The sequence below is a fragment of the Pholis gunnellus genome, assembly GCF_910591455.1.
Source record: "Pholis gunnellus genome assembly, chromosome: 22".
Taxonomy (NCBI): domain Eukaryota; kingdom Metazoa; phylum Chordata; class Actinopteri; order Perciformes; family Pholidae; genus Pholis; species Pholis gunnellus.
In genome coordinates, this window is record NC_136549.1 from 7,918,269 (window position 1) to 7,928,983 (window position 10,715).

Genomic DNA, 10,715 nt, shown 5'->3' on the forward strand with positions numbered 1-10,715 from the left:
CATGCGGGTCAAAGACAACGATATGAAACTCGGAGCAGCAAACAGCTCTGAAAGGAAACGATGAATCGTTAATCGTTCTTCATGATCATCAGAGTTAGGCGTTGCAGGTTGTCCCAGAATCGTTAAATCATTCGTGAGTGTAAGTGTGTGTGTGTGTGTGTGCGCGTGTGTGTTTGCTGTGACTCCAGCTCTCTCCCCACCCCGCCTCATGCACGCGCACGTCGCGCCGGGCCGGTGATGGAAATGCGTAGCGCCGCACGCACTCCCACACGTCCCCTGTTTCATCATCAGCTGAGCCCTTTCTCCTCCACTCACAACTCTTCTCCCCTCCCTCTCTCGCCCCCTCCCCTCTCAGCTTCGAGCTTCTTTTTCTATCCATCGCTCTCCTCCTCCTCTCTCCGTGGGTCCCGACCACATGCAAGAGGGTAGACTAGGACGCTGCAGCTCTGAAAAAAAAAAGAGAGAGGGGGGGAAAAAACGCTCTGCTGCTATTTCTACAGGCGGGCCCTCCCCTTCAGCTAGTCTGTGCCAAAAGAGGGAGGGATTTTTTACTACTCCCAGTCCCAGGATTTTAACCCCCTGCCTGCACTCGCTTCTCTCTGCACGATCTGCTACTCAATATCGTGCAACAAGTGGCTTTGCTTTACTCCTACTTCGACATTGCTGCGCCATTTGCAAAGACCCTTTTTTTTTCGGGAACCCACCGTTTTCCTCACTCCGCGGGCGCTCATCACGCGCGTTTGGTCAGTTTTTGCTGCTTCTGGGTAGTTGTGGGTAGAGTTAAACTGGACTGGGGACATTCAGGGGTTTGGGGTTTGTGCTCTACGGAGGCTTTCTCGAGCACGTGCTCGGCGATTGCTCGCCATGCTTCCTTTTTCTCGTGAGTCCTCCCTAAAGCTGAGGACGAAGACAGCAGTTGGGTTTTTTTTTTTTCCGCATGTTGTTCGGCCGGCTGCTCGATTCTGCGTTACCTGTGCGTGCGTCTCGATTTCAGCAGATGATTTCTCATATATTTTCCTGTCCTCTTATCTCTTCTGCCCTCCGCCTTCTTCACCCTTTCTATCTCTAAACCTCTCCCTCTTTTGGGTTTTCTGCCCCACCCTCTCTTTCTCATGCTCTCTCTCTCTCTCTCTCTCTCTCTCGTGGGCAGTCTCTAGTGAAAGGGGAGCAGGAGGGTGGAGCAGGGACGGGGCTTTTTCTGGGACAGGTGCCAATTTCAAACAAAAGACACAAAAAGCCAAAAAAGAGTGAGATAGTTCCCAACGACAGGGAAAAAGTATTTATTTTAGAACGTATTTGAAGTAATAACGTGTGTGCATGTGTAACTATTCTTCTCTTGCAGGACTTTTTTTTTTTTTTGTATTGCATGAGTGAGTAGCAGCAGAGATCTTGAATCCTCCACCCCCCCCCCTCTCTGCTCTCTTGCTCCCGTGAAGGCATTTGAGTTTTGAGCGGGGAAAAGAAGGAGGGGCGGGTGGAGTTTGGAAGGGGCAGTGGGAGGCGGAGCCCTGCCTCCTCTCCTCCCTGTCGAGTCTTCTGCATTATTCATATGCCCGGGCCAGTGCTGCAATCTGACTGGCTGCCTGGCTTAGCATTCACCCGACATTCAGTGGCTCTGTTTGCTAACATTCCTCATTCAAAGCCTTGTTAACTGCCAGACGGGAGGAACACGCGACTCCATGGGAAACCCACATGGCCTCCTTATTGTGGCGGGCCCTGACAGTCTCAGACTAGGAGGTGGCAGACAGGGGAGAGCGAGGGGAGCCGGTTTGTAAATATTAGACAGCACTTAGCCGGGTTGAGGCGGGTTGCCCGAGGCTTAGGCACAGGTTTTGGGCAAGGTGGCCAGATTGACAGGGTAGAACCCAGACAGATGGGCAGACAGGCACGCAGACAAGGCGTTGAAGCAGACAGGGAGGCTGGCACTTTCTGGGACTCTGAATGGGTCTCTCGTTGGCGTGCCCGCCTACTCCTTGCAGGGAGTGCAAAGCTGTGTGACTGAATCCGAGCTCCTTCTCTGCCCTTCTCCACAGAGAGGATATGTGGACGTACTGCGTGCAGCTACAGAGGGATCCAGCAAATCCAACAATGGACGGCGGAGATTTCGGTGCTTTACCCCCGGATAGCTGATCACCATGGCGTGTGTGCCCGTTGCCTACAAAGTCTCAGTGGTAAGTCAATGTGTGTGTGCGTGGGTGTGGGTGTGTAGGTTTTTGTGTGTGTGTGTGTGTGTGTGTGCGTGTGTATGTAGCATGCACACATGCAGAGGTTTTCTATTGGCAAAGCGATGACACACAAAGACGAAACAAACGCCACAGTGCGACTTCGGTTGAACTGATCTCCTGAGTTTGTGTGTTTGAAGTCGGGGTGTTGTTTCCTTCAGGGCTACATGACTATCCAGAGAGACGAGGCTTAACTAAATATAGGGAAACCAGAGGGAAACGTGGCGTGGGCTTTGAATTTCAGACGAAACCGGGCTAATCTCTCCTCTGGTGCGTTCCTACCTGCAGTTTTGCACTCCAGGTCGGCCTTTTGTGTGTGTGAAAGAGACGCTTTTGGAGGGAGCCGAGAGGGACCAGTGCTGTAACTTTGGGCCGAGGGCCAGACAAGGCCTGCTGCACAAGGCCGAGCCCCACCATATCTCTCTCTCTCTCTCTCTCTCTCTCTCTCGCTCTCTCTCTCTCTCTGTCTCACTCTGTGTCGCTCTCCCTTTTTCTCTCCTGGTCAGCTATCAGAAAACTATTAACAGCAATTATCATATTGAGTTTTCTCATTAAAACCTCATTTCAGTGAGTATGGGCGAGCGTTCCGGTTTATAATAGAAGGTTAAACATTTGAAAATGGGTCATTGCTGACACGTGGCCACACGTAGCTTTGATATAGCTCAAACAGGCTTTTTGGGCATACCTGTTATTACGCTTTATAACAAATATAAAGCGTTCATTTACATTTTCTTATTTTTCCTTTAAGTTAACAAGAAATATGCTTCAAAACAGTAAACCTGAGACATTTATGTGTAGTTCGATTATACGGTTCGAAGATTTATTAAATCCAAAGCCTTGTAACCTCCATCTATACAGTATTTAATAGAAAGTAACTGAACCGGAATAGAGCGGCTTGCTTTATAAATAATTTATAGAAGTTATATTGTCATTAATATTAGGATCACACCTGCTTCATCCCTCAGGAAGAACATCAGCTCTATTTTTGTCTGTATTATATTTTCCTCATAATTAAAAACCTCAAGGTGCCACACCCATCACTGATACCTTCCAGTGAGGCATATTTTAATTATCGCCCATGAATCACTTTTTTTTTTTTTATAAGGAGCACTAATTGAAAATCCTTCATTCTTTTTTCTGCGCCGCCTGTCGATACGGCCTCATGTTGAACACCCCAGCACATCAGAGTCTACCATGACCGACCGATAGGTAGGAGTGGAGGCAGCGTGAGTCATCACAGATAGCGCTAGTCATCCCACCTACATCCTACGTAGGACGGGCCTATTCATCTGCCACTCTCCGCAGTCACGTCGGCAGGAATCCCCGACTTCGCTCGCCGGCATTCGGCGCGTCCCGAACCCGTCTTCTGAGACCGTCAGCCCGGCGAGCGTACGGGGTCGTGTGTACGTCAGCGTTTGAAAAAGCAACACGTCATCGTCGAGCACCAATGGGCTCACGGGGTGCAAATGAAGGACGCGATTGCGTTTTGACTTTTCTCTGCTCTTCTTTTCCATCTCTCTCTTTTCGACTTTATTCCATCTAACTCTCTAACACACATAGCGGAGAAATAAAAGGTAATATTTGCGGCGAGGAAAATCAATAATACACATTTCATAACTTGGAACCTGTTGATTAACTTTTGGTTCGTTAACTTTTGGAAAAGTGTTTTCCCTCCGACATGAATATGCTTCAAAGTGTCCTGTATCAGGTCTATTTATGTCAGGAATAACAAGAAAGTCCTGCAGTTCATTTCCTCAAACTATTGGCCGAATATTTCACCCCGAGGAGACGAGAAATAACAAACGTGGTTTGACCTTGGAATTCATTAAAAAAAAAAAAATTCTGACAGTAAGTTGTGCTTCACGATAAACCACTGAGGAGCACTGTATTGTTTTTTTAAGAGAAAAAAGTGATTTTTAAATTGTGATTTTGCCGAAACATTGAATTTGCGAGTCGGGTTTCTAAAGAAATTCACATGATTTGTTACAGAATGTTTGAAAGCAGATAACTGAGGGGAATGTGAAATCTAACATAACGACCATCACACCACATCATGAACCAGACACACAGGACGCACACACACACACACACACTCACACACACACTCTCACACACAGGCAAACACCCAGACACATTTGATGCGATGTACCCCACAATGAACCCTGGCTCCTAAGATGAATGGGGTTCCCACGCCTCTCCCAAGGAGTGCAGGGCACAGCCTCCTCCTCTGAGCATTCACACACACACACACACACACACACACACACACTCACACACTCACACAATGCACAAACTACAGATGGCCGCGCAGTCTTACCCAATCACACATAGGTGCATTAGAGTATAATAAACACACACAACGGCACACACAGACAAATATAGATTATTATTCAGAGCACTCACAGTCATGATGAGCACGTCAGTGTTAAAGATGGAGTGAGACACGGCTCTGTCTTTAACGCTCGCGCTTCAGCAATTTGGCATAGAAAGCCGCTTTTCATTTGTTAAGCAGAGAAGAGGAAGGTAAATGAGTATTTGGTGTGTTTTACTTTTGGTTACATTTCGGTCACACCTCCTTCTTTCAGTGTGTGTGTGTGTGTGTGTGAGAGAGAGAGTGCGAGTGTGTGTCATACGGGTTTGTTTTGCAGGGAGAATTTAAATGAAGCAGAAACAAATGTTTGTGGGAAAATCTAACATTTCCATATCTAAGGGTTGAGCAACACAAAGTCCTTGTGTGTGTGTTATGTATATTTGTATATATATATAAATATATACATCTATATATATATGGGGCATAGTTTCTAAAATGTAATCTTTAGATTAAAAGAGGTATTTATTTTTACATTTATTTTTGTATAATTTTCTCAAATAAACTCGGCTGTTTATTTAACAAAAATATTGTTACAATATATACAACATATTTATATTGATTGATTGTTTTAATTACGCTTTATGATATAACAAATACTTTTTCTAAAGTGATTTTCACTTTGAAACTGTATTATGTGTGTGTGTGTGTGTGTGTGTGTGTGTGTGTGTGTGTGTGTGTGTGTGTGTGTGTGTGTGTGTGTGTGTGTGTGTGTGTGAGAAAGAGAGGGGGAAGACCTGTAATATGTATTTATATAATGTGTAACATTGCATAGTATATTTAAAATTATTTGTAAAATTATTTGTTGCTTAATTTGATGTTTCTTTAATTCTTCCATTATTTTTTTTACTAATTAAATAAAATCTAGACAGATGTAATAAATAACATACAGTAATGTAATTCCCGCTGGTAATTTTCAGGAAGCAAATACTTTTCTTGGAGATGACTCTTGAGCTCCCTCAACAGTGGCCAGTAAATGGTCATATCGTTATCCTTTCTAAATGCAGCTGCAGTATCCTGAGCCGTGATCACTGTAACACATGTGACATCAGCATAATGATGCAGTCAAGTAGCTGCTAGGCAGGTTTATGACCTGAGGGCTGCATGGACACCTTGGTGTGTGTGTGTTTTTTGAATATATCTGCACAGTATTGTGTGTGTGTGTGTGTGTGTGTGTGTGTGTGTGTGTGTGTGTGTGTGTGTTGACGTGGATGTGTTTAAGTATAACTATATTTAAGTGTGTTTTTTCTTTCATTTGCAGGCTCATTATTTGGGAATCAGCCTACTTTATTTTCCGGGTCACACCTCAGTGTCAAGGTGAGTTTCAAGATTTCATTTTTTTTAAAAATATAATTTCTAATACATTTTTATTTGATCTCGGTATATATTTACTTCACACTCAACGACGCGTTTAGCTGCGTGTGTGCATGCCGACACACTGTTGTATTCTCTGTCAAATTCCTTTGGGTCAGGACTGTCGCTGGGAGCACGCATCCTTCGGTTTCCTGTTTCAGCGCTCTGCAGGCACACAACTGAATGAACTCCGTTTGTCGTTCGTTTATTGAGCGCAACCCAACTCACATTGTTCCCAGCACGCAGCACACAGCAGCGGCCGCGAGTGTCGCGTCCCGTCAAAAACCGACTCCGGCCGGTTGTGTGTGTCATGTCCTCCGAATCAGTAAGTCTCTGGTGCGGCTCGAAGATAATCTCCTCAAAGGAAATTAGTCGGGGAAAAAAGGGGAAAGAAAAGCCGTCAGCCTAAAGGGCAAATGAAGATTAGAGGGAAACAGTACACGAGGGCACACCGGCTGGCACCCGGAACTGCACAAAGGCCTCATTGTCACGGGAGTCCTCAGCTCTGCACTCACTCTCCCTGTGCACTTGGGGAGACATGACACCTGTTGGTGGTTCTGTTCAACTGCAGGCAGAGGGGACAGCACACGAGGGTGGTGCTCAAATTCATATATTTTTTTAACGTACTTTCAACAGGCACGAATGTGTTGGATGGTTTCGGGGCGCAGCAGACACGGTCACAGGTTTGACTCCGGGTCACGAGTTTCTGTCTCATGTCGAAACACCAAACAGTAAAAAAAGAAAAGAAAAGAGAAAAGCTTTGGATCTATATTTGCTGATAAGACAGTTTTATGTACAACCCTGCAGACGCACAGGGTCCGCTTACTTCAAAGAGTTGAGTGGTTCATCTCAAATCATTTCACGGCTCTTTCTTGACAGTTTAACACAGTTTTGGGTTTACGGCGCCATGTGTCCAAAGGTTTGACGAGTGCTCAAGATCATGGCTGCAGGGTGTTCCTCAGCTACACCTCTCATCAGTTAATACTACATTATATTTGACTGGAGCTTTTGGAGTGCGTTAATATGATAATAATCCCTGAAAACTATTTATTTTATTTCAAATATATATTTTAAAGTTAAACTAACGAGCTAAATATACAGCAATATTTTAACCCTCTCCTAGTCCCACATATTAGCTAAAATGTCTCGCTTATGTCTCGCTTATCTAGTTTCTAGTTTCGAGTACCGAAGAGATCTTTTCCTCAGACAACATCTTGACTTGTCACAGTAGGAAACACATTCACATCAAAATGAATGATGGCTGAATTCCATTTAGCTGCTTTGATTTCAGGGTCTTGGTATCGTGCTTGGGAGCTCACTGTCACTCTCACTGTAACACTGTAACAGAGCGGAACCAACGTTAGTGTTATTAGTAACACCTGTGCTTCTCCTACTGTGACAAAGCAAAATGTCTGCTGTGAGAAAGTTCTGTCGAGTTTGGAGCGCTCACAGCGCTGACATCTGTTACTCTGGATGATCCACATAACGAGCTGTCAATAGCTTTTGTCGGGACTATTTCTTTAGGAGGAAGAAGTTCAAATCAAACCAGTTCCCAGTGAGGCCTGTGGTTTATCCAGAGAAACGGGACTTTTTCAGGAAAAAGAGAATAACGAGAAAAAGCTTATTTTCTGTACTTTGCGTGAATCGACCCTTTATGTAAAAGGCCTTACCCTGTGTAGCCCCGACTCCGTGCACTGCACTCGTTAGTAGAGTGCGTGTAGGAGCGAGATGCAGGTCCACTGTATACCGTACAGCCTCGTGCATTAAGTAGCTCGTGTAGAGCTTTGTGTGGCATTTACGGGATGACCAAACTGCAATAAAAACAGCCGCAAACTGGTGCGTGCGTGCCTGTGAGCAGTTAAGGCGGTGACTCACTTTTATAAGTTCGGCCACAGCTCGCTTCCTCACATCCCCCCCCCCCCCACCGGTCGCTCTCCTGTCTCACTCGGGAAACTCTCTGAAACAACCACAACCTTCCTGTCTGACCTTTCAGACAGACGTGCAGATTTATTCTTATTTGCACCAAGATTTCCTGTGAAATACACACCTTCGCTATAGAGGAAGCATGATGGATCGTTCAGAGGATTTATCTGACTCGTTTTAAGCTAACGGTGGAGTGTATACACTCCACACACACACTCAAATAAGCACAGATACCGATTTCCTCGTCTGTTGTGTTTTACAGGTTCACGTGCACAGTCGTAACGGGATTCTCGTGTGTAAGACAAGAGGTGAAAGTGTGACCTTTCGACGCCCTGCAGCGGCTCACTCTCTCCTCTCATTTGTCTCCATCAGGCCGAGGAAACCCGAGAGGAGGACAGCCGACAGACCAATGAGACTGAAGCTGCATAGAGGAGGCGACCTGTCGGGCATAAGTGACATCCAGGAAGTATCCTGACACCATTCTTTCATTTGCAACAATTTTGGCATGCAGACACGATCTCAGTTCATGCCGTTAGATGCACTCTGCTCTGCTCTCACATCAAATTGGATTTCCTTTAAATATGCAAAGCAACACAAGTTCATTTAATAAAGAATGAAAACAAATGTATCAATTGCTTTAATACAGTGAACCCTACTTACATTAAAACAAATGTAGATAATGATTTTGTATATAGATTGTACAATAAAATATAACTGAAACATTATCAAAAGTTGTACGTTAAAAAAATATTGCTGCAGTTAAATGAATCCTTATGTTCATGCTAGCAGGGACACGTCACATCCTGACAAAATCCCTTTGATAGAGATTTGTCTTGATGAAGCCATAGTGTTACGCTCAAAAGAGAGTCGGGGGACTTTTATTATAATACAAAATTATTATTATTTCTTCAGTTAGTTTGAAAGTTATTAAAACTCCTGAGACCAAGTGTGTTTAAAATGAATAAAATATCGACTGACAAAATATACAATACAATAATACAGTAATGACACATTTTGTCTTTTTTTTTTTGCTTTTTCTGAGTTTACAACTGCAACTCAGCGTCTTCATCAGCAGATATGTGTTTCACGTTTCTTCCCTCAAAGAGAGAGAGAGGGGGTATTTTTATTAGATTAACCCTTTGTCGCTCTGAGTCTGTGTTCCCTCAGCTCGACCATCAACCGTGTGACACGAGAGACACCTGCCGGAGATAAACTGTCCTTTGGGGTGAGGTAGTAGGTTGTATAGTTTTAGGGTCATTCCCAAGCTGTCAGATGACTATACAACTTACTGTCTTTCCTGAAGCGACTGTGATGGCGACGTCATCATCGACATCGGCGCGGAGAAAAATACAACTTCCCCACTGCAGATCATGTTTTTATATATTTATAATGTTAGAGAGAGAAGCAGATAAATATGAGAGCAATGTAAGAGATAATCTTCAAGTTTTAGTTAAGGGGTACATAACGTTGGTGCTGAACATAATATTAAGAACATTTTCCTTCTTTCTTCATTATTTGAAATATAAACAGTCATTGGAATTTCAAACAGAGCTGTTGCAAATTCCTCCATTAGCTGATAGTTGAGTAATGTGTTTTATTTTATCTCTAATGTTACCACAGCTAACCTCGCTGTAGTCACACAATAGCAACACGGTGGATCTGTCTTCATTTGCACAGTGACGAGATGTGCACAAACCTGTATGGTGTTCGTACAGGGTGAGGTAGTAGGTTGTGTGGTTTCAGGGTTGTTATTTTACCCCATCAGGAGCTAACTATACAACATACTGCCTTCCCTGGAGGGCAGCAATACATCACAGGAGCACACACGACTTAGTCTCCTTCCTACTGAGGAAGCAACTCATCTGGCGTTTGATTTCAAACGGGTGAGTGGTGCCAAATCTCAATAACAGTCGTTACTTAACAGATTTGCAATTAATGTAGAGAGCATCATGCTTTGTGTTTTAATTATGTACTGTTTGATTAATAAACATAAATAAAGACTGGATTAGAAATACTATAAGAACAAACAATGACTGGAGTGTGATCCTTTCAATGTATGCTGAGTACCGAGGTGGAGTTTCTAAATATCTAGATATTATTGGAATAGTTTCATGAAATATTGCCTAATTCTGTAATGTTTGTAATGAGCTTATTATATTAGAATCTTAAAAGGCTCGGTAACTCAGGCTTTAACATGTGGATGTTCTGTGTCTATTCAGAAGAATGTTCTCAAGTTAGTATTTGTCTTTTCTTTTTTTTCTTTTCTATGAAATAAGTTAATTTACTGGACCAAAAGAGAATATTTTCATGTATTTTCTATTTTTTTTCTTTGTATCTATTTCCACAAAAAAATTGGAGCTAAGATTTAAAAACCAAAGTATCCAAAAAGAGTCTATTTTATTTGACAAATGTTCAGCATTATGCAACATACATCGTGTAGTCGTAGGTTTTGAATTTTCAAGTTGCATCCCGGACTTCTTCAAAAGCCGATGTCTGGTTCACACTGCGTGTTTCACTTCATCAAGCTTCAGAGTGTGGAAGGCGCTCACAGATGGAACAAGAGACCAGGTGCTCACCCTCCCACTCGTCTCTCTGTGTGAAAACACACTGAGCGTCCTCCGGAGGCTTTGGTTGTCTAGCTGTACTGTGGAAGTCAACAGGAAAGGGTGATGGCTAAACACCCCCAGACCGTCTCTCGCCTCAGGATGGAGACATTAAAACATTGCTGAGCACCCATACACAGTAGATGGCGCTAGATATTACAATAGGCGGATTTTGGATACGGGAAAAATAAGTTTGTACATATTTAAAGCAGTTTCATTGTTATTTATATATTGTGTATGCAGTGG

The 10,715-nt window shown here is 43.6% G+C and overlaps 1 long non-coding RNA gene across 6 annotated transcripts in view; it reads left to right on the forward strand.

Moving 5' to 3' along the window:
* LOC306714224 overlaps positions 1-9,884 on the forward strand; it is a 30,350-nt gene extending 20,466 nt beyond the window's left edge. For 4 of the 6 annotated variants that reach the window (XR_013767611.1, XR_013767612.1, XR_013767613.1 and 1 more), the window contains 3 exons: positions 2,034-2,171; positions 5,852-5,907; positions 8,239-9,884. This is a non-coding gene — a long non-coding RNA (uncharacterized lncRNA). Of the gene's footprint in view, positions 1-430; positions 744-1,236; positions 2,172-5,851; positions 5,908-8,238 lie in introns of those variants that run through there. The other 2 variants (XR_013767615.1, XR_013767616.1) reach the window with 2 other exon arrangements.
* Positions 9,885-10,715: the final 831 nt, after the last annotated feature.